The following is a 23385-nucleotide window of genomic DNA, read 5'->3' as shown; positions in this document are numbered from 1 at the left end:
AAGGGGCAGGGGGCTGGCTGCAGAGGGCGGTGCCAGCGGCGGGCGCGGCCCCCGTCCGGGCGGGCGCGGCCGGCAGGGAGGGGGTTAAGGCGCGCGGCCTCTATGATAATGAGCCGCCTGGTAATATAGGGGGGCCGGCGCTCAGGGCCCTGCCGCCGCCGCCGCCGCGGGAGCCGAGCCGCCGGGCGCAGCGCCGTCCGCGCCAGACTGGAGCGGGAGCGCGGCCGAACGCAGTTGCTGGGAATTTTTCAGCCGAAAGGGCAGGCGATCCAGACACAGGGACCCCGCGATCCAGACAGGAACCCCGCGATCCAGACCGAGACCCCGCGCGAGCTCGGGAGCCGTGGGGAGCCAGGGGGCCGCCGGAGCGAGCGGAGCCAACCTCGAAATAGATCCGGAGAGCCAGGTTCCCGGAGGAAATGGGACTGTGAACGAACCCGGGGAGCGAGAAGGGAAGGAAGCGCCGCGATTGCTGATGTCAGAGGAGCCCGGAAAGTCGCGCTGGAAAAAATCTGAAGACAGCCGGGGCTCTGCCGCTTCCCAAGGAGAGACCACCGCCAGCCGCCACCACCGCCGCCGCGCCCCCCCACCCCCACGCCCCCTCGGCGCCTCCCGGTTCTCCTCGCGAGCCGGCCACCGCGCCCGGCGGGGCTGCCACCGGGCGGCGGAGGACGGAGGGGCTCGCGGGCCGGAGACCGAGGGGCCACTTCAGGAATACAGATAAGTGGCTGGTGGCTTGACGTGGATTTTAATGAATTTGGACTCCATGTGGATGCGGTCGTCCGCGTGATCGCGAGCCGTGAGCAGCCGGAGAAGCAGGCAGCGCGCCGGCCTCGGAAGCCGGCGGCCGAAGCGGTCGGACCGGGGACGGAAGGACAGACCGACATCTCCGAGCTGGGTAAGCGGCGCCCGAGGCCGGGCGCTCGGAGTCTGCGGCGCCTGCCAGGCGCCCGATCCTCCCGAAGCGCGCTCGCCTCGCGGCGGCTTCCCCGGTGCCCCGCCTCCGCAGGGTCCCAGCCCCGAGCGCCGGGGCTCGGCTGCAGCCGGCGAGTCCCCGCGCCGGGCCGGCCACTTTCGCGGGCCGGAGCGCGGCGCCCGGGCGCGCGCGCGTGTGCGGGCTTCACTCGGTGCGGCCGCCTCACGCCCCGGCTTCCCCGCCGGCGCCTCGCTTCCCCGCCCGGCTGCTGGCGGGCGGCGCTCCTCCGCGCGCCTCCACGGCGCACCTGCCGGCTAGCTGCGGCTCCGGGCAGCGCAGGGGTGGCGGGGCTGTCCCGAGAGCCGCAGCCCCAAGCGGGCCTACCCGGGCACCGCACCCGCAGGAAAGCCGGGTCCACGGTGGCCGCCGCTCGACTGGGGGCGGAGGGGAGGGCGGCGTTCACTCCGGAGCCCAGAGACCCTGGAGGCCACTGGCGGTTCTTTGGAGCAGGGAACTCGGGAATCCTAGGCGCAGCTTCCCGAGGCTCAGGGAAGGAGTCCAAGGCAGGAATGGGACAAGTGCTCTGTGCGCCCTGGAGGTGAAGCGTCCATCACCGCCACCCCCAGGTCTGAGCTGCAGGAGAGGGTCGGGGGCTGAAGGATGAGCTTACTTTGGGTCTGAGAGGCCCCTTATAAGACACTTTAGAATATTTCTTTCCTTAGGCTTCTTCCTGCCCCACCCCACAAGTGATGTAGGGATCTTAGAAAATTCTAGCCCTGTTTCTCCATCCCACAGGTAGTCTCTATACATACGTTAATCATGGTCTGGATGGTCAGAGAGAGAGAGCCATCTCGAAACTGCCATCCCAGGCCCCTGACGAACGTCCACCTGTTTGGCATGACCCTTGCTCTAGGAAAGAGCTACCTACTCAGACTCATCCTGTAGGGATGGAGTTGGAGGGAGTCAGCTGTTTCTAGAAATGAGAGCCCTATGAAGTGGGTAGTGGAAATATCATTGGTCTCCTGTAAGAATCTAAGATCCTAGGGCAACCATGGCATATCCTAGCAGTGGGTAGACACAGGACATGAGACAGGACCAGCTCGAGGTGGTGGCTTGGGGACCTAGCAGCTTGGAGGGAACCCACTGGGATCTGGGAACCCACTCAATCCCCTTCCTTCTATCCCTGAGCACAGTGGACAAGGTTAGGAGCGGCAGATGAAGATGAGTACTGGGCTGGGCAGAGCTGGACCTTCTGGGAGCTGGGAGTCAGCTTCAGCTCAGCCTCCACCCCCACCCCAACAAGAGCAGGCTCCTGTCTTGCTGGGCTTCTTTCCCAGACCTTGAAACTTCACTCTTCCCTCTGGGCAGGCTTTGGGTTCTGGGGCCTTCCCCAGAGCGACAGAGCCCAGGGAAGAGATAGCTCTGGCTGGAAGAATTCAGCTATTCCCAGTTGAGATGCACAACTTTTGTGCAGTCACCCCAGAATGCTCCAGGAGTTGCTAGCAGCTGTCTCTCCCGTGACCTCCTGGCAAGAAGAGAAGAATTCATTAACTTTCCCTTCACCCCCATCTAGTACCTTTTGAAGTAATTACCTAGGCTGTCCCCTCCTTGGCCTGGGGAGAGGGGGTCCAGAGCAAGGTGGGTAAACTAAGAGCCATCTGGCAAGATGCCCTGGTGAGGTTTTGCTTTTCCCCTTCTTCGACCTGGCATCTCTGCTTCTACCCACCCTTCCTCATCCCAGAAGGTGTCCTCGCCTGCTGTCAGCGTCACCTGAAAGAGTGGTTCCGCTCAGCCCTCCAGCCAGCCATCTTCGGGCACCACTGATAACGGCAGGGCAGGGCGGGCTGCCCTTTCTGCTCCCTCGCTGTCCTCAGCAAATCATATTAGGATGGGGCAGATTGGCTTGCAGAGCAGCTAAATGGAAATGACATGTAGAGCGCTGTGCAATGGAGACGAGGCTGAGGAGCGTCAAGGTGGGAAGTGATGGAGAGTGGGAAGGGCCCCTCTGCCCAGGACCGCGAGTCTGGCAAGGGGATTCCACCTGGCCCTTCTCTTTGACAGGATGTAAGGACCAGGGTCACTCATAGCCTGGTGCCGGACGGGGGGACTGGTTGGCCTTGCAGCCCTAGGCTAAATGAAGAGTAAATGGTGGTGTCCCATCACCCCCAAAGAAACGATGCAATTACAAGATTGGTGGCCCTGCTCTCATAGCTGCCCTGAACACCCACCCCTGTCCCCAGAGCACCAGGGAACATTCACCCCCTCCAGCCTCTAGACCATCAGAGCCGCAGGCATGTCGGATGCAAAAGTTCTCCAGCTGTTGTAGTGGAGTCTGAGCTTAACATGAGGTTCCAGAGACACCCCTTGAAGAACAGCTACTTCTCTACCAGGCTCCTTTCCCACTTCCAGATCCTTCTGGCGATTCTGTTCATCTTTATTTCATGGGCACATTACAAGGAAACACACGAGCAGGAGGGGAGGCCAGTGACACAGTTAAATATACACGGCGGCAGCTGGCAGCAGCCTCAACTCGCCAGTTCAGGTGCCATGAAATATTTATGGCGCTGGAGTTGTCACTGTTGGGGGGGTTTCTAGTCTCTGTCCTGCCTCCTCTGCTACGGCTGCCTCTCCAAGCTCTGGGGTTTGGTGCAGGGGGAGGCGATTTCTGTCTCCAGGAGCGATATCCTTCCCCCACCCCACCCCCCGCCCCAGCTGTCTCCCTGCATTGCCACACAGCTGTCTCCACACACGCAGACAGGGATGAGGGGGGGCAGTATCATCTGTGTCCATCATAGCCGAGGGGAAGAGAGACACCCCAAGCCAAGCCCGCAGCCCACCCCCCCCCCCCCGGCCCGTTCTGATCATAGAGACCGGAGCATCGTATTACTGGAGTCTGTAAACTACAAATAAGTCAAGATGGTCAACAGGGAAACTGGCAGGAGCAGGCTTTGGGGTGCTGTAGTTTTAGAGCTCGTGGACACAGCCACCCCCCAGCACTGCCGCCCTCGCCCAGGGCCAGTCTGTTATCAATTCATTCTAAGAGCATCTTTCTCCCCTTCGCAGATGCTCAGTTCCAACAATAATGAACGGAACTGATTCCCTTATGGGAAACAGTTTTTTTTTTTTTTTCCCACTTAGTTACAAAGATTTCATGCCTGATTAGAGTAAATGAGGGGTGTGGGGGGGTGTTCCCTTCTTGTCTGGTTGTTTCTAAAGGTGAGCCCTGTGGAGACAGAGAAAGGCTGTTCTTCCCGGGGATGGGGGGAGGGGGTCAAACAGCTGGTCCCAAGGGCCAGGAGGGATGAAGGTAAGAGCTGGACACCCCCTTTCTCCCTGGGTGTAGCCCTCAGCTTCTCCAGGGCCCCGTTTCCTGGCCTTTGGGGCATAGGGAACCTCTACTCTTCTCTCTGGGATTCAAGGGCAGAAATAGAGGCCAGAAAGTTCTTTGTTGGGGAGCCAGGTCCCTACTGGGAAAGTGTAAAGGGAGAGGAAGAGGGGAGGCGGGGAGAGGAAAGAAAAGGTCCCAGCAGCGCAGGGGCTCCTGCTCCCACCGTGGGTTCAGCGTTGGCCCCTGGCCTGGCCTGGTCCTGTCTCCTGCAGGGTGGGGTGTTCCCTGTGCCCCCCTCTCCTCACCGCAGGCCATCCACCCTGTCTCCCCTCAGCCCCCAGATCAGCCCGGGCCCTACTGACCCTTTATTCTGTCCCCTCCACTGGCACCAGCATCCTCCTCCCAACCCCTGCCGGCTGACCCCTCCCTGGGGCTCTGCCAGCTGTTGGCCTGGCAGCAGGCTGCCCCACGGGGATGCTGGCGGGATGGTGGGGAGAGTGGACGGAGGGGGCATGCTGGGTTCACGCAGGCCTCCAAGGCCGGAGCTCCGAGCTCAGGCTACAGACTGCTTCAAACCTGCGCATCAGCCTCGTGGGGGTGCCAGGTTTGCTAGGGAGCGGGTGTGAGGCTGGGGTTCCCTCCCCTGGGGGAACGCCTGAGTTGGGTGAGGAGTCCCCACCTTGGCCCTCATAGACAGGCCATTTGCTCCATGGCTTGGTCAAAGCATTTCCCTCTCCCCAGACCTGGAGCCCTGAACTTTGTGGGGAGGGAACCAGCAGACTGACCAGAGATGCAGACCCAGACACAGGCGCACCAGGCGCATGTGTGAGACCCAAGCAAGATGCAGGAGCAGTCACAGACAGGCTGAGGGAGCGGGGTGACAGAGGACAGAGATGAAGACAGAGAGCCTGACGGTGAAAGGGGGTGGGAAGGGCTGAGAGCAAACTCAGGGACAGCCGGTGGGAAGGATGCGGGCAGAACGACCCTCGGGTCCTCCCGAGCCTTAAGGGGGCTGAACCGGGAAACCGAAGCTGCAGGTTCTCTCCACTAGAGGGGGCGCTTGAAAACCAGGCTGGGCCCTAAACGGTGGCTTTTGTAGAGGGTTTTGTGTGTGTGTGTGTTTTCTGATTTGTTTTTGCTGTGTTTGTTTTGTTTTAGGAGAAGGAAAAATATAGTTAAGATATATTAGAAACTCCCAGCTGTCACTGCTCTGAGGCCACAACGGGCAGGGTCCCATTGCTGGTGGGACGTCGGGGCCCCGTCTGGTGGCGGGGAGCAGGACAGGGCGCCTGCGGCATTAAGAGGGGGGCCAGGGTGGGAGAGCCGCTCCGGGAGGGGCCTGCCAGGCTGGCAGGATGTGTCTGGGGGCCGGGGGGTGGGCAGGCATTCTCAAGCAGTCCTGGCCGCCAGCTGGCCCCGCCACGGAGAGGCTCTAGCCTCTCTTTATCGGCGATGCAAGTTTTTGGCCCGACCCCAAGGTGCCTTCACAGGCTTTCCTTTTCTCCCAGCCCCACTAAACGTGCATTTTCCAAACAGTCTCAGGTGGTGGCAAGACTGCTCCTGAGGAGACTTTTTAAAAGAGACCTTTCAGGAACTGAACGCACGTCAGCGTTGTATCACTGATTTCATCTTTGTCTTCATACTCTCTGTGGGAGCCTTTCTCTGAATTATAATTCCCCCTTTCATTTCAGCAGAGGACAATATGGAGAGAACAGGGTCCAGAGGCTTTTCTCATGTGAGCAGACAGTAACCGTCTGATGGGGGTGGGGAAGATATTAAAAGTTTGGGGATGGCAGCGGGCCGGAAAGGAGCATCTCTTAGGATCTGATAGCTTCCTCTGATATTTAATCTTGGCTCCCCCTTTGGCTCACGTTTACCTGGGGTCAAAGAGGGAGTGGAGGGAGGAGAGAGCAAGGAAAAAAGAAAAACAAGATAAATGTATCATGTTATGAAAGTCTAATCCCGCTTTCCCTTGGCTAAAATTACTTTCGGTATGAGAGATAAAAGGCGGTGGACTCACCCTTGCAGAGTTCAGCTTGTCTGCGAGAAGGAAGTGGGGGAGAGCTCCCAGGGCCAGTGGATTATCCCCCCTGCTCTGCCTGCCCCCTGCAAAAAACATGTGTTCTCTCTGCTGCTTTGAGAGAGGGGGCAGAGGCCCTCACTAAGGCACCTTGACTTCTTCTCCACGCTGTCTGGGGAGTTAAACTTTTTGTATCTTTGCATTTACAAGCCTGCCTTCCCACCTTGGTTTCTTGTTTGCCTATGGAGGAACAGGGAGGGATAGCAGAAAGAGGAGTGGAACAGCTCAACAAACTCCAAGTGAGAATCATTGCCCTTGTGCTGAACCAAGACAGAAAGACAATGAAACCTGGAATCAGAACCCACTTAGGTTTAATCAAGTAGAAATTGATCACTTAGGCAGTGCCAGGAATGTGTAACACCCAGGACCAAGACGAAAATATAACTGATCCTACCTTCAAGACACTTACAGCATCCTGGGAGGGAAGGAAAATGAACCTACCCTCCCTGAATTTCAATATGAAAGTAAAGGCAGAATGGAGTTAGCCGTATGCTGGGGGATCAGAGGGAGTGGAGGTGCAGAAGTTTCCCTTTTGGCTCGTAGGTTTTCTGGGAGGGAGACTGCGATGCCGGAAAACCTCACAGTTCCCGTGAAAAGGGCCTGTCTCACCCTCTCCCATTCCTCACCCTCTCAGAGCTACCCCAGCCTTTTTTTCCCCCCCTCATCCCCCTCCACGGATTTTAAACTGACACCACTGTAGTTGTTTTCTATTAGTCAACATCCTAGAGCAAGATCTCCATGTAGCACCCTCCCAAGGGCTTTGCACTGTGTATTCTATGTAAATTGCATCCCTTTCCGGTCTCCTGGAGCTGGCTGCTTGGACTCCACTGTGCTTCATCAAGAAATGTTGTTACTCATCTGTATTCACATTGAAGTGTCCAGAATCCTGCTGTTAGCGCACGCACTCTTGTCTGAAGGAACCCATTAAAGGGAACCCAGAGAAGATATATTCGGATTTCCCCCCTTCACCTTGACTGAGCAGGAAAGCCCCCTCCAAGAGCCATCCCTGCCTTCTGTCTGCCTCCTGGAGAAGGACTCTCCTTTAAAGGTTCTGTCCACAGAGAAGGCCAGGAGGATTAAGGGAGGGAGGTTACAAGCAGGCGGATCTCACTTCAACTTGAAAACTTTCTCTAATCCCATAATGGAGGGTAGTGTTCTGCTTGTACATTGACGTGTTCAGATCAGATTTGGGGTGCGAGGAGACCCAGGCCTGGGGTGGACAGAACCAGGGGGTGTGCTTGGACTGTAAGAGGCCTTTGAAACCTTTAAAAGTCTATGCTTTTGAGAAATATGTGTATGTGTGTACATGTGTGTGTGTGTATTTCTGAAGAAAAGGAATTTGTAAGCACCCCCGCCCCCGCCCGGTGTGAAGAACCACCGAACTTGAGGCTCCAGGAGCTTACTTGGCCTCAGTTTCCACTTGGTGCTCTGGTGGTGGATGGTATAGAGGCTTCAGGTGAGGAATTGTAACCCCAGTGCCTGCCCCGCGTCCCCAAGTGACAGATGACTGACTCAGAGGAAAGACAAGAGGCCCAAGGCTGGAGCGCCCAGGTGTGGGCATCACTGTGCAACCATGGACAAGTCATGGCACCTCTCTGGGCAGGAGGCAGGGCAGAGGGTTTCTGCCTTGAAGCGGCCAAGGGTGGAAGGTTCAGGAGGGGAGGAAGGGCTGGTGAGAAAGCCCTGACTGCCCAGTGGAGGCAGGAGGGTCAGCGGGCAGACAGAAGTGACACCAGGGGACGTTGCCGCTTTGAAGCGGTTTCCTGCTCCATGAAAGCGAAAGGCCTCAGCTGGGCTGGGTAAATATTACACTGGCCTCTGACCTCCCACCTCCCCTGACCACCCCCGCCCCCCATTGCAGCTTCCCTTTTTTTTTTTTTTTTTTTCCTGAGCTAGAAAGATACCTGAGGGAGAAGAAGCTGCTTTCTGAACTCGGGGTTCTCATTGGAAGCCCTTGGCCAAAGCCAGGCGGACGGGCCAGGCTCCATCACTGTGCCCAGCCCTGGGAGCCAGGTCAGCCAGCCCTACAGGATGTGAGCCCCTGCTCCACGCTGGAGGCTGGTGATTTTTCCAGGAGAGAGGCAGTCAGGGTTTCACAAGCCCCTGGAAGGACTGGCCCCCTACTCTCACCCCAGCCACCCAGACCTTCCTGGCAAGTCCCTTGACTCTCTGTGAAATTAAAACCCATAACCAATAGGGTTCCGGCCAGGCAAACACCCCCTGAGGTTTATCTGGAAATTAACAGAATTCAAGTCTAACGGCCCATTCCGAGTGACCCCCAGCGTGTGAAGCCCTGTAGGTTTGGGGCCCAAGAACCTAGCTGTGAGAGGCTTTGAGAAAACCATGTGAACCGTTTGTGAAACTGGGAAGTCACACCTGGCACCCGCCTTCAAGATCCCGAGAGCAGCTAAGAGGGGTCGGAACAGATGGTCAGGAAGAGGCTTGCGGCAGGTTAGGGTCCTGATGCATGAGAACAAAGGGCCTGCCTTCACACTTGTGGCTCTTCCATCTTCCTGAAAGCCTTCTCACCTGTTGACTGATGCTCATCCTCCAATTGCTCCCAGGTCAAAGAGGGAGATACGAGGGAGCCCCAAGACACTCTGGGAGAATGGTCTCCTGCCCGTCACACAGCACCTCTGTCTCCTCATCTGTATAGTGGGGATGAATTCTTTCCCTGACTCTTCAAGCGCCCTCGCTTGCCTGTGTTTCTGGAGTTGGGCATGGGAAGATAATGTTAAGGGATTTGGAAAAACAACAATTGTCACAATGTGCAAAATAATTCTAAAAGTTAGAGCAGAAATACAGCCAAGCTAGAGATTGTTTTCCCCTCCCCTCTCTCTCTCTCTCTGAAATTTGTTTGGAATTTTCTGATAAAAATAAGATTTTATTTAAAGAAAATCTGTGTGCTAAAGATTTTTATATGTAGAAATAGATGAAGAGCTTAAGACTCAGTGAAGACTGGAAACTGAGAACAAAACCCACGGTGATCCTGGCACCCAGGTCATATGTGTGGCTCTGGGTTAGGACTAAGCCATGGGGATGGAGTCTGAATTCCGAATTTGCTACCCTTGGGGCTTTGATGTCTTCACATATAAGAGTAGAGATTTACGATACTATCACAGACCTGACACGTTGGCATTTTCCTGGGAGTCAGCCTCCAATGAAGGACAGAGGGCAGAGTTCTCAGGCTCCTAGCTGCCTGCCTGCAATCAGCTTACATTTGTCTGCAGAGGGAGCTCCTAGAAGCATGGATATGAATGGGATGGACATAGCATGAAAAGCACTTGCAGACACTAGGGCCCAGGGCCCAAGCTAGACCCTGGGGCTCAGGAACTAGATCCCTGGGCAGAGCTGATCCCTGGGCAGAACGTAGCAGGATGTCGGGGGAGAAGCTGTCTTCTACTAGCCCAAGAAGCTCCCCCCGACCCAGCCCTCCCCTCTTCAGCGCAGAGCCTGGCCCCTCGTTGGAAACAGCACGGGAGGGCGGATGCAAGCAGAGGGAGCCCCGTGCCTTCCGCAGCACTGCCCAAGAGCCAGAGGTGGAAAGCGAGGGTGACAAGGTGCCTGGGGTTTCTTTTCCAGAATGTTATAAAGAAAACCGGTTGCACTGCAGGAGAATAGGTGTTAAACGTAGAACACTTGAGAAACGTCTCTGAGTGTTTGATCGCAACTTTTCCCCAGTCCACACAATAGATGCAGAAGCTGAGCCCAACCTGGGGGAGTGGGTTGTCACCCAGCCCGGCGAGTCGAGCTGTGGAGAGAGTGAGGAGGTCCGTCTGCCCCAGCCAAGCCCAGCACACCGTCTCCACCTGCCTGTGTGGGAATTTCTCTTTCCAGCCTCTCATGCCTTGACCCTGTGCCCCGCCACGTCTCTGACTCTCTTTCTTGGGTTTGAGCAGGTGTCCCTGAGGCCGGACCTCTCCCCTGTCCTGCCAGTCTGCCAGCCCTCGGGCACCCCCGTGCTTCTCCATGGCACAGGGCAGTGTGTGGAGAAACCGCTCCCCCCCATTAAAGACTCCAACAAGCTTTCCCCCGTCCACAGCAGGCCTTGGTATTTGCAGAGTCAATGGCCCTGGCAAAGCCCAGCTCTCCCTTCCCTCCCCAGAGGCACTGTGGGCACTGTTTGCGTGGCGGTCTCTATAGACTCGGCATTCACAGCTTGGAGAGGCTGAGACAATGACCCGAGCAGCTGTCTGCAAACCGAGCTGGCTGGGAGACTGCCGGAACGGGAGGCGGGAGCCGGGGCCGGCCGAGTTTGCCCAGCTCACACCTGCGAGCTTTCTCAGGCAGCCATGGTGGGCCCAAAGGCCACAGGAGGCAGGGCTGGGATCCAGCGGACCTGGCCCAGGCCACCTGACTGACTCCCGCCACAAGCCCCCAGCCTCCTGGGCCAAGGCTTCCACCAGCCGTGTAGTCACTCTGGGCCTGGAGGGACAAGCAAAGCCCTGTCTTCTGAGGAAGCAGTGGGCTCTGGCCTGAGGACAGGAAGCGGAGAACACCTGTCCAGGTAGGGACAGACAGGCCACCTCCCCAGGAGCCTGCCCAGGCAGAAGAAAGGTTTTGGGTTTTGTTTTCTTTTTTTTTTTTTGCATTACTTGCAAGGAGGCTGAAGTTGGCACAGCGTAATTAACTTTGTACAAATGTTTATCGAATACCTGCTATGTGGCGGGTATCATGCGAGGGAGGCAAGGCGCTGTCCTGGCTCTTGAGGAGCTCCCGGTGTGGCAAGGGAAACAGGGGAATACATGCAAATAATGGTCGTACAAATTAAGTGTTGTGGGAACACAGGAGAGAGAAATCCGCCAGTCATATGATCCAGGGAGGGAAGGAACTCTGCATCCACATGGGGGATTCAAGCAGAGGCTGGAAGGTGATGACCAGGTCTCCTGTGGAGCAGGAAGGTGGAAGAGGTGACGGCCGAAGTCCTCACCCACACTCCAGCGCTCTCACCGTGGGTCTTTCTGTTTGCTGCTTGGGGAATTCAATGCAGGAAAAGGCTCCTTTGAGAAGTGAGGTTGGGTGTCAGGCCCGTGAGAATGACCGGCAGCTGCTGGCCTAAATCCCACGGTAAACAGAGCCGGTTCTCACACCTTCGCCCCCACCCCACGACTCCCCTCGGAGCAGGGTGCCAGGAAGGCTGGAGGACTGGGATAAGCCCTGGCCTCTCCTGGAGCCAGAATTGTCCTAATCGTGTCCAAGTGAGCCCTCTGTCTACAAGCAGGGGCAGAGCCGCGTGCATGGTCAGCTCTCTGCCTGCACAGCTCTAACTTCTAATCACTGTCATAAACAGGATGGAAGCAGCTGCTCACTCCAGTCTATTATCAGCTTGGTTGGAGACAGAGAAATTTAAATGACAGTAAGATGCTTAGCAAAGAAACGAAAGTCGGTGTTAAAAATAAAGAAAACGAGACAGCTTGTTTCATCGAAATAGAAGGGTTATTAAACAGCCCTGAATTAATCAGTGATCTGCCAGGGCTGGGACTCAGAGCCCGCGGAGCCGAGGTAGAGAGCTGGAGAAGACAGGGCAGTCAGAGGCAGGTAGGGTCTGCCTGCGATCTCGGGCCGGCTGCTGGGACCGTAGAAGCAAGTGTCTTAGAAGGGGAGGTGGCAAGTATAGGTTTTCTTCCCCACAGATAAGAGCAGGTCAGGTGGGGAGGGGACTTTGGCACCCCAGCCTCTCTGCCTGCAAAGCCCTGTTTCTGGATTCTTCTTACCTGCCACACCTGCCCGTGAGCCATCTCCAGTCCTCAGCCTCTCCCCAGGGCTGGACAGGAGCCAAGGGGTATTGGGTGGAGGGCTCCTAGCCAGGCCTCTTCCTTTCTCACAGGGTGTCCCCAAGAATGCAAGTCTGACTTGAGCTCCTTACACTGCACCCCCATTCCGGAAGTGGTGACAGTGTATGCTGGGTGTGGCCGGAGCCTGCCTGGTGCAGGGAGACTGACCTCCAGAGTCGGGGTTCTGTCCTTGCTGGTATCACTTGGTGGCACCTCTCATTCCCGGCAGCAGAGCCGCAGAGAGAGGGACGTAACTCCAGGATCACGTCCAAGGCCCACTTCCAAATCAGTGCTTTCTCCAAAATATTTCACCTCAAGCCTGCCTATGTCTGTGAAGTGGTTATGCTGATGCTCCTCTCTCCTTCATAGGCTTGCATGAGCAGTGCATTAACGGGATGCTGTTGTTCAGTCACTCAGTTGTGTCCAACTTTTTGCAACCCCATGATTCCCTGTCCTTCACTACCTCCTGGAGCTTGCTCAAACTCATGTCCATTGAGCCGGTGGTGCCATCTAACCACCTGTCCTCTGTCACCCCCTTCTTCTCCTGCCTTCAATCTTTCCCAGAATCAGGGTCTTTTCTAATGAGTCAGCTCTTCCCATCAGCCAAAGTACTGGAACTTCAGCTTCAGCATCAGCCCTTCCATTGAAAATTCAGGGTTGCTTTCCTTTAGGATTGACTGGCTTGATCTCCTTGCAGTCCAAGGGACTCTGAGAGCCTTCTGCAGTACCAGAATTTGAAAGCATCGATTCTTTGGCAGTCAGTGTAGGTGAAATTCTTGTTATAGTTAGCTAGAAGATCGCTACACAAATACTAGTTTATACTACAGTGGGGTCCCTTGGAGACTCAGGACAAATGGAAAGGAAGGTTTGCCAGAGAGTGTGGAGTGGGTCGGGAAAAGAGATTTGCGTGCACCTGGGCGGGGCCTCGGGCGGGGAGGCGGGGCCTCGGGCGGGAGGCGGGGCCACGGGCGGGGAGGCGGGGCCTCGCATGTCCTGAGCACATGTGGCTCCTGACAGGCCGCCTGCTGGATCTTGAATTAATCACTCCAGGAGCATTTTCTTTGCTCTTTGACCTCAACATTCTTTCTCCTCCCGCCTCCCTCCCTCTCGCTTCCCTCCTGGCTGTTTACCCTTTTCCAGGCTCCTCTCTCACACCCCATTCATCATCGGGGGGCCAGATCCTCCCTGGAAAAGCCCTCTCATCTCCGGCCCAGGTGGCCCCGTGCTGCCCCGGCCTGTGTTTCCCTCTCTCCCCTCCGGCACATTCTTCTCCCAGCCGTGTCCGGCTTCTCCCATAACTGTGCCCTTCACTTTCGCTCACCACTGTAGGGCCTCAAAAGCCTCTTCTCTCCTCCCCGCTCACCCAGGTGCTCAGGGTCCTCCAGGCTGAGTGCGTTCTGGCACAGACAAGCCCCGTAAGTGGGCACATCTCTGCCCAGAGTGCCCCTGGCCCCGCCGTGTCCACGTGTCTCCTTTATCCAGTGCCACCGCGGTTCCCCTGCTCCGTGTGAGCCTTCATGCGCCTGTTACTTAAGAGAAGCTGCTTGACAGCTCTGGATCTTTTCTGCCAAGAGCTCAGAGCCTCAGACAAAGAGAGAAAAATAATAGAAGCTGAAGGTGGGGAGGGACAGGGTGGGCACACAGCCTGCTTAAGAAGCTTCCTCATAAAAAGGAGTTACAGCTTTTTATTCAAAGGCAGGCTGTTGGTTCAGAAAAGCCCGGGAAAGGAGGAGAGGCGGAGAAGGTACTGGAGGGGAGTTCCATCCATTGTGCTGACCAGACCCCAAGCATGGGAAGAGCCCCTCCAAACTGTGGAGATCAGCCCGGGCAAGCAGCTCTCAGCATCTCTCCCTTCTCCGTAGACCAGCTGTCCTCTCTTCCCCTTTCCTTCTTTCCTGCCAGGGGCACCTGGTGAATCATCCAGAGCCCAAAAGGGGCCCTTAAATCTCTCTCAGGGCCCTGAGAGGAGGGGGTGAGGCCCAGGGCAGTGTGGGGCCCAAGGGACTGGAGTGATGGCTACCAGTCCTCCCCAGAGGCCTGGGTTCCCAAGCTCCACGCACAAGAACCACCCCATCACCTGAGTGAGGCCAAGGCTTCCTTGTCGTCACCACCACCCAGGGCAGCCATTGTTGCCAAGGAGATGATGCCCTTGCAAGTGTTTCTCCAAAAACAGAAACAAGAGTAATTGGTGTTTATTCAAAACTGTAGCATTTGCAAAACACCTCGTCTGTTTTCTCATTGATTCTCGCCACAACCCTGTGAGGTATCCTTTTACAGTTGAGGAAAGTCAGACTCCAAAAGGTTAAATAATGTGTTCAAGGTCACTGAACTAGTAAGTGGTAGAGCAAGACTTGCACCCAGGTCTACTTCCAAAGGGCTTCCCGGGTGGCTTAGCCATAAAGAATCTGCTGCCTAATGCAGGAGCTGCAGGAGCCGAAGTTTCGATCCCTGGATTGGGAAGATCCCCTGGAGGAGGGCATGGCAACCCACTCCAGTATTCTTGCCTGGAGAATCCCATGGACAGAGGAGCCTGGTGGGCTACAATCCATGGGGTCACAAAGAGTCAGACACGACTGAAGTGACTTAGCGTGCACTCACATCCTACCTCCAAAACCCACAGCCTTCCCTCTGCATCTGCTGCCATGTGTCATAGTGAGTTTGACTTCCTCATAGAAGAGTCCTCGTCTGAAACCTTCCGGGGGGGGAGTCTCACCCCACCCCCTCTGGTCCTGATCACTTTATGCTATCTGCTGGCCACTTACGAGTGTGTATTTTTTAATGTGATCAATGATAGTATATGATTCATGGCTCTGGCACTATCTTGCCAAGGCTTTTCCTGCACCAGCCCTGTCTGTAGGGGGCATTCTTCAAAGGAGAGCTGGCATCTTCCCACTCTGCTCCATCCTTTTCCCCACCTTATCCACCCAGCTAATGATATTTGCTCATCACCCAGTGGGCCCAAGAGGAACAGCAGCCAGGATCCTTCCCAAGTGGCTCACTCTCTTCTTCACTGCTGCCCAGTGACCGATTATGACAAATAATTGAGCCAAGTGTGTTAGTTCCACCATGGCTTAGAGCAGCCTAGGGGGTGAGAGAAGCACATATGCAATCCCCTCCCCTTTGCCCTGCTCTCCACAAGTCAGACTGAGTGCTGCTGCTGCTGCTGCTAAGTCGCTTCAGTCGTGTCCGACTCTTCACGACTCCAGGGACTGCAGACCACCAGTCTCCTCCACCCATGGGATTTTCCAGACAAGAGTACTGGAGTGGGGTGCCACGGCCTTCTCCGAGACTGAGTGCAGTCCTGAGTCAAAGGCCTCACGCTAACCCGGCACGGATGTCAAAGACCTCTACTTCAATGGGAAGGTAGGACATAGTCACGTGGAAAAGCGGGCCGACACTACAGTGCAATGTTTGCGAGAAACAGCAATTTCTAATTGACTTTGGAGAAGAGACAGGTGAGCGTCTAGAGGCTTCCTGAAATTCTGAAGGATGGGCAGGGTTTGGAGAGGCCAAGAAGAAAGTGGAGATGGACATTCCAGAGATAAAACTGTGCAAGGTCTTTTGGGGACTCGGCAAATGAACAAGTTTGTTAGGAGTGGAGTCACTCTGGAAGAGGCAGGAAGGAGAGCCAGAGAAAGACCGAAGAGCCAGCTTGGGAGGACTTGAACTTGTGCACTTAGCAGTCCCAGGTCTGTCTGGGCAACAGCAGGGAGCCCAGGAGGGTGTTTCCATGGGTGGATTTCATACTTTGGCCATATGCCTGGCAAAGTCAGTCAACGGTAGTCTTCTGACGCACGAGAAATGAAGCAGGACGAGGCACACCTTGCAGGAAATCTTCGGCTCAGTCTTTGATGCTGGTGGCTTTCACCATAGCCGGGGACGTCCATCAGGGTGGGAAGCCTGGATGGTGACTGTCTTATATGCACATTTTCAGGGAGGCAGTGCAGGGTTGCTGGTGAAGAGGACCACTCTTTTGAACTTTGGGAACCCCAGCTTCTGGAAACCGCATTAAAAAAAAAATGCACCTTGATCTGGCACTAATGGCCACTTTCCCTGACAAGGACAAGGAAGCAGCGATGGGGAGCTCCCCTGGTCCCTGGAGCCTCTCAGTGGCTGCCATGGAGCAGAAAGCAGGAGGGTCTGCAAGAGAAACAACAAGTGCTGTCATCCAGGGTCTCCTGGGAGCTGCTAAAATTCTTCTTCAAGAGGAGAAAGGCAGGACCGCTTCCCAGAGAGTAAGTGGCGTGTAGGACCGGTCCCCTGCCTGAGTTGAGATGAATGTCCAGGGCTTTGTTTTTTCACTTTCCTCGCTCTTTTGCCTCCTCCAACACCTCAGCCCCCACTGCTGAGCACTGGAGATGTGCCACTATTCTTTGAAAACATGGCAGGTAATGGAGCATAATATGCCATTATGTGGAGTATCTGTAAGTGATTAGGGTCTAAGCACTTAGTGGGGCCCCTCTGCCCTGTGTCCTGCTCTCTTATCCCGTTTCTGTCTCGGAGTTCTTGGCTCTCCCTTGTACAGTAAGCATGGGTGAGAAGGCAGGAGACGCCCTGCCAGGCCTCTCGGAAAGATCTTTTGGAATTTCTCTGAAAGGTGACTGCCAGCCAGCAAACCTTTTGTCACAAAGCACCTCCGGACTCCACCTTGTATCGGATAACTCAGTCCTGGCCGCTCCACCCTCAGCCCTGCTCCCTTACCCAGATAAAATGGGAACCTTAAGGCTTGACCTTTAAAGTACTTGCCAAGTCTTATTTAACATACTCGCAAGTCTTCTGAGACCAGGCACAAGAGAGTTTGGCTGAAAAATAATTTGTAAATATCTCAGTGATGTAAAAGGGTGGGGAAAGCCTGGGTGTCAGTAAGTTCTGCTTCCTAGCAGAATGATGCTAGTTACTCAACCCTCCTGAGAAGATTCCATTTTTTTCATCTGTGAAATGGGGAGAATAATACCTATCTTACAGAATAATCACAAAATTACCCATCGCGTTTGCCAAGAATCTAGCAGTGTGCCACATAGCAGATGGTTAATAAATAATAATAATAATGACAGCTGCTCCTCTTTATTATTTTTGCCATCATGGAAATTTTTATCATCCTACTAGTCACGGCCCTTCAATTATGAGGTCTTCAAACATGAATTTGGATTTGACTTAGCAAAGCTAGATTCCCACATTTATTCCTTTGCCAGACTTGGGAAGGGGCTTGAAAATGCCTCTTCCTGTCCTTTGATTTCAAAAGGCCTACCCACAGAGCAACCCCACCACTGGGGTGGTTTGGATATAGTCCGGCTGGAGTCCGGGGACCAGTGGGGTAACCTTTCTAGGGGCCCCATAATGCAGAGGGCAGGCACACTCCCAGGGCTCAGCTTGGAGGCTCAGTGCCCCGCTAAGTCACGAAATTCTTTCTGCCCCGGGGGTGAGGTGGTCACGGCCAGGCCGGGCCGCACCATCCCCCAGAGGGGGTTGAAGAGGGCAGAGCCCATGGAAGGGGGACAGGGAGGGGTGGCGGGCTGGCAGCTGCTTGAAATTGATGGTTCTTGTAGTTTGGTTTATACCATGGGCCCCTCTCCGCGCTGCCCGGGGGGCGACCTTTAGATAATAAAGGGAATTCTGGGAGAGCTCTGACAGGCCCGTGACATATGGGGCAGGTCTGCAGGGTCAGGCGGTGTATCTCCCTGCTCCCGCCCCCGGGGTAATGAATCTTGTTTTGACTTGGCCGAGCCAGCCCAGCCAGTGCCCCAGAAAGGAGCCCAGCCCCTCCCTGCTGCAGCCCTTCAAATCAGCGCCTGTCTTTGGAACCCCTTCATAATGCAGGGAGACAATTCCAAACTTTGATAGCCTGTGAGTGGAGAGGAGAAACATGGCGTGTTTTGCTAAGGTGCTGGGAGAGCTGGTGCAGTTTCCAGGGCTCGAAGAGAGCCCACTGGAAGAACTGGGAGAAATTAAAAACAACAGAAAACTCTCCCCGGGGTGAAGAGGCAGCGCTCCCCAGAGGACAGGCCAGAGGAGGATCTGGGGTGGGAATGGAGCGATGTGGCTCCTGGGGGGCCACAGAGTATCCCTGAGTATCCTTGGGGTGGGCAGACGACACGTGGACTCTTCTGGGCGGGAGCAGAAGAGGGTGGGGGAGGCGAGATGGACCGGAACTCTCTGTAGGAGCAGCAGGAGAGGTGAGAGGTACTACACCCGCCGGGGCCAAAGTGGGCTCAGGGGGCCTGTGTTTGCCTGGGTGAGAAGGGAAGCTCGTCTCGCCACCCTCGGTTCTCACAGAAACCCGAAGGGGCCTCCATCTCCAGGAGAGTTGGCCTCGTGGTGGTTTCCACCCACCCCCCTCACCACAGACACCCTTTTCTTTCAAGGAGCAGGTCCGAAGCCCAGCCGGTGGAGCGCGTTGCTCCTCCCGGCTTCAGGAGTTTGCAAGGACTGCTGTGGCTGAGCACCACCCCCGGGTGGTTTAGACACCGGGTGTTAACGGCCTCCTGGAGGCCTGGAGTGAGGGTCCGGGCAGGGCTGTGAGGGAAAGCGCTGTCCCGGCCTCTCTCCTTGGCTTGCAGGTGGCCGTCGTCTCCCTGTGTCTCTTCACACGTCTTCCCTGAAAGCCTATCTGTTTCTGTGCCCAAATGCCCCCTTTTTGTAAGGACACTGGTGCATTGAGACATAAGAGATGTGGGTTTGATCCCTGGGTCGGGAAGGTCCCCTGGAGGAGGGCATGGCCACCCACTCCAGTATTCTTGGCCTGGAGAATCCTGTGGACAGAGGGGCCTGGTGGGCTACAGTCCATGCAGTTGCAAAGAGTTGGACATGACTGAAGTGACTTATAATATACACGCACCACCCTAATTATCTAATTTTAATTCAGTTACCTCTGTAAAGACCCTGACAACAAAGGCAGTCCTGCTCTGAGGTCGTGGGGCTTAAGACTTTGCCGTATGAATCTGGGGGTGCGTGTCAGCAGGGGCACACTGAGACACCTGCCTTTCAAGCCAGGGCCCAGCCCTGAGCCTCCCCTGCCCCCTGCCTTGCCCACAGTGCCATCTGGGGGCGGAAAACCCGCCCCTACCATGCACTCATGGGGGATGCAAGGCACCTGCCTGGCCCGCTCACTGTCTGGAATCTGGGTGCTTCCCTAACTGCTGATCAGTGTTAGGGACGCCCCCACATTTCCTTCACTTACTCCTTGATTATTTGAAACTGGATCAGATTTATCCACCTGTGGAAAAGAATGGCGTGAAGGATAAGCAGGGTATCTCCCTTCGCACAGTGAGAGGAGCAACTTCCAGATGCTACTGAAAGTTGCCTTGACATACTGCGGGGTCGGGGCTGGGGAACACAATGTTGTCTATTTCACTTTCTCAGAAAAGAGGCCCAGAGGCCACATAGACAGAGGCCCGTTTTCCTCCTCCGTCTCCCCTCGCCTCCTCTCTCTCTCGCTCTGGGGCAAGGTGTAGCCACTTAGCTTCACAGAACAGCCCAGAGTCTGGGGGGGGGGAAATGACATTCGATTAATGAAGCAAACGCAGCTGGTACTGCAGTGACATCTAAATTGTTCCTTTGGTCCTGTTATTTTCTGTAGGAAATTCTGCCTCTCCCCACCCCACCCCCTCCCCTTTTCCCTTTAAATCGCGTGCATGAAATACGCTAATAACAATCTCGGGTGTCTGTGCCTGAGTGACAGCTGAAATAAGAAAAAGACTAATCGTACCTCCTGCAGCCCCGTCACATGGAGATTAAATGAGCCTCTCCCCCACCCTCTCCCTGCCCCCCTCCCCCTCCCCCCACTTTCTCTCCTGGTCTCTTCTCAATGAGAATCATGGGCATTTGAATAATAATATTATAGACGCCGTCAGGGTGACAGTGGGGGAAAAAATCAGCTCAAACCCATGATTACTCCTTCTATCTAACAATTATTTAAATACCAGATAACTCCTTTCACTCTAATTGAGGCCTTTCAGCTGTCGGCGTCACCAGGGGCCTCTGTGCACGCCCTGGCGCTCACCTTGTGCTACCCAACGTGCCTGGACCACCGCGGAGGTCGCTGTTCGACAGAGTGACACTCGGAGTCCTGGCATGTACAGCCATGCAGATGACACGCGTGTGGGTCCTTTGGGAGCAGTCTATCCACGGGAGGCAAGGCGGGGCCCCCCGAATTTTGCTGTGAGAACATTTTACTCTCGTAGATTTTGATTCATAGAAATCCTACCAGAAAGGCCACCTTCTCGGGTCATTGGAACCAGTCCCCTGCCTCTGGGTAAGCGTATTCCTCAACAGCTGTCAGGAAAACTCACCATCAGAAAATTCCATAATTTCCTTGGCAGGATGCCCCGGGATCCTCTCTGGATAGGATGCCCGCTGGATAGCTCACTCCCGTCCCTTCTGCTCTATTTCTGACTCTTTGAGAAAAAGAAAGACGCGGCCTGTGCTGGGACACATGTGTCCTGCCTGTGAGGTTGTCTGCAAGCCTGAGGAAGAGGGTACGGGATGCTGTGGTAGCTCCCCAGTCATAGTTCAGTCAGTTCAGTCGCTCAGTCATGTCCGACTCCCTGCGACCCCGTGAACCACAGCACGCCAGGCCTCCCTGTCTATCACCAACTCCCAGAGTCCACCCAAACCCATATCCATCGAGTTGGTGATACCATCCAACCAGCTCATCCTCTGTTGTCCCCTTCTCCTCCTGCCCTCAATCTTTCCCAGCATCAGGGTCTTTTCAAATGAGTCAGCTCTTTGCATCAGGTAGCCAAAGTATTGGAGTTACAGCTTCAGCATCATTCCTTCCAATGAACACCCAGGACTGATCTCCTTCAGAATGGACTGGTTGGATCTCCTTGCAGTCCAAGGGACTCTCAAGAGTCTTCTCCAGCACCACAGTTCAAAAGCATCAATTCTTCGGCGCTCAGCTTTCTTCACAGTCCAGCTCTCACATCCACACATGACCACTGGGAAGACCAGTCACAGAAGAGGCGCCCTTCTCATGCATGATGACTGCCTGGGCCTGGAGGAGGTCACTCCCCTGACACAGAGGGGAGCCTTGTGTCCCTTTTCTTCCCTGCCCCTTAATCTGCACCCCTTGAGTCTGCCCTGCATTATCACCTCCCTGTCCAGGCCCAGTGCCAGGGCCTCTGCGGTCAAAAGGCATCTTCTGGGCCCCCCAAACGGGGCAGCCTCGAGGCTTAACATAACTGACCCCTGGGACCGCTTCGCCCACAGCAGAGGAAGCAACTGGGCTTTGGTCACAAGGTCTGGGTTCTGCTGGCACCTGCCTGCAAGTCACGCTGACTCACCTTTGACGATTTGTTTCCTTTCCATGTGTTTCGGCTTCTTCATTTGAAAAAAGAGAAGTGGGTTTGAGTCTTCTTAGAGTCGCCTTCAGCCTGGCCTGGAATCCCTGCTTTAAAGGCGCCACTCGTTAGGAGGGGCAGCTGAGGAGAGGACGGGCTTCTCCCCGCCCTGGAGAGGAAAGGGCTTTGGGTGAAGCCCAGGAACAGCTGCTGACTCCTCTGACTTCACAGGCCTCCTTTTCTGTTCAGTCGCTCAGTCGTGTCCAACGCTTTGTGACCCCGTGGACTGCAGCACACCAGGCTTCCCTGTCCGTTTTGTTTCATTGACGTATAGTTGATTTTATTATAGCTGATATCGTGTTAGTTTCAGGTATACAGCAAAGTGATTCAGCTATATGTATATTTTTTCAGATTCCTTTCCATTATAGGTTATTATAAGATATTGAAAATTGCACCCTCTGTTTTAGAGTAAATCCTATTTTATATATTGTAGTATCTGTTAATCCTATACCCCTAAATTATCCCTGCCCCCCTTCTTTTTCCCTTTAGTAGCCATAAATTTGCTTTCTATGTCTGAGTTGGTATCTGTTTTGTATATGGGTTCATTTGTATTATTTTTTAGATTCCACATATGTGATATCATTATAATATTTGTCTTTCTCTGTCTTACTTCACTTAGTATGATAGTCTCTAGGCCCACCCATGTTGCTGCGAATGGCAATATTTCCGTTTTTTTATGACTGAGTAATATTCCATTGTATATGCGTACCGTATCTTCTTGATCCATTCCTCTGTGGATGGACACTGTCGTTGCTTCCACGTCTTGCCTGTTGTAAGTAGTGCACAGCCCTCGTCCTCATACTTACTGTCTGGATTCTGGCTTCTCAGGATCCTGGCTGTGTGAGCCACCTAGTTGGTGCAGTTATAATGATAGACACCTTTACTGTTATCGTGATGAAGAATATCATAGCCTGGGTGTGATGGTGCCTGTAGTGGCGATGACAGAGCGATGGAGGAGCCGCAGATGGGCCCGAGGGTGGGAGCTCTAGCATCAAGAGCTTTCACTCAGTAGCAAAATTGTATTCCGATGCTAACTCCTCTTCCTGCCTCCTCTTCTTTCCTTTTGCAATAAGGGGTGCCAATAAGCAGAGAGGCTTGTGCTCCCAGATATCCTGAAAGAGGCAACAGAACAGGTTGTGGGGAGGAGAGAATCCTTCACTGAGCTGAGCTGGAAATGCGTGATTATCGTCACGTCCCTGCTTTGCCCCTGGTGCCCTCAGCATCTGATCGGGAAGGTATTAGATGCCTTCTCTAGCTGTCACCAACACCTGCTTCCTGAGGCCTCATCGGGGAGATGGTGTCACCAGGCCCTCCAAATGAAATATTTAGTGACTCTTGCTTCCCAAAGAGGCAAGTGTGGCCTCCCCTTGGCATCAGTGCGCTGAGTGCTTTGCAGGTGGAGCTGGCATCCCAGGGCGGCGCGTCTTCATCTGAGACCTGGGATGGAGGAGAGGGAAGCTGGTAGGAGAACGGCCACTCAGCAGGTGTGGCTCTCAAGAACGCATGTGGCACAGCGACTTCACAAACTAGACAGAGAGAGGAAGAGGGACCGGAAGGAGGCATCATGGAGAAAATCCCCGAGGGTGACACTTGGGGTGAGGAGGAAATGCTAGATCTACAAAACCATATGCATGTGTTCACTGGCTTCTACCAAATTAAGGGTGGAAAATTTATTCTCAGACCGTGGGATGGACGCAGATGAAAAGCTGGGAATGTTGACAAATAGATTACTACTGATAAAGGCTAAGGTATCTCGAACGTTTCCAATGGGCCAAGCATTGTTCTAAGCGCTTTATGTGTATTAAATGACTTCACCGTCATAACCCTATGAGGTAGATGCTAGTGCCAATCTCGTTATGTCTAGTGAGACAGCATCAGAGAACAGCTATGTACCTTGACCAAGTTTACACAGCTGTCGCCTCTGTTTGAATCCAAGCACCTAAATCCAG

General features: G+C 54.8%; 1 protein-coding gene across 4 annotated transcripts in view; it reads left to right on the top strand.

The window, feature by feature from the left end:
* The first annotated feature begins 758 nt into the window (after positions 1-758).
* PLXNA2 (plexin A2) overlaps positions 759-23385 on the top strand; it is a 233673-nt gene continuing 211046 nt past the window's right edge. For 2 of the 4 annotated variants that reach the window (XM_086342253.1, XM_086342250.1), the window contains exon 1: positions 765-898. The gene's annotated coding sequence lies outside the window, so the exon portion shown is untranslated. Of the gene's footprint in view, positions 899-23385 lie in introns of all 4 variants that reach the window. The other 2 variants (XM_086342251.1, XM_086342252.1) reach the window with 2 other exon arrangements.

The sequence above is a fragment of the Bos grunniens genome, chromosome 16 (genome assembly GCF_055505025.1).
Source record: "Bos grunniens cultivar Pamir isolate PY7600 chromosome 16, Bosgru_T2T1.0, whole genome shotgun sequence".
Classification (NCBI taxonomy): domain Eukaryota; kingdom Metazoa; phylum Chordata; class Mammalia; order Artiodactyla; family Bovidae; genus Bos; species Bos grunniens.
This window is presented reverse-complemented; position numbering and strand designations above follow the sequence as displayed.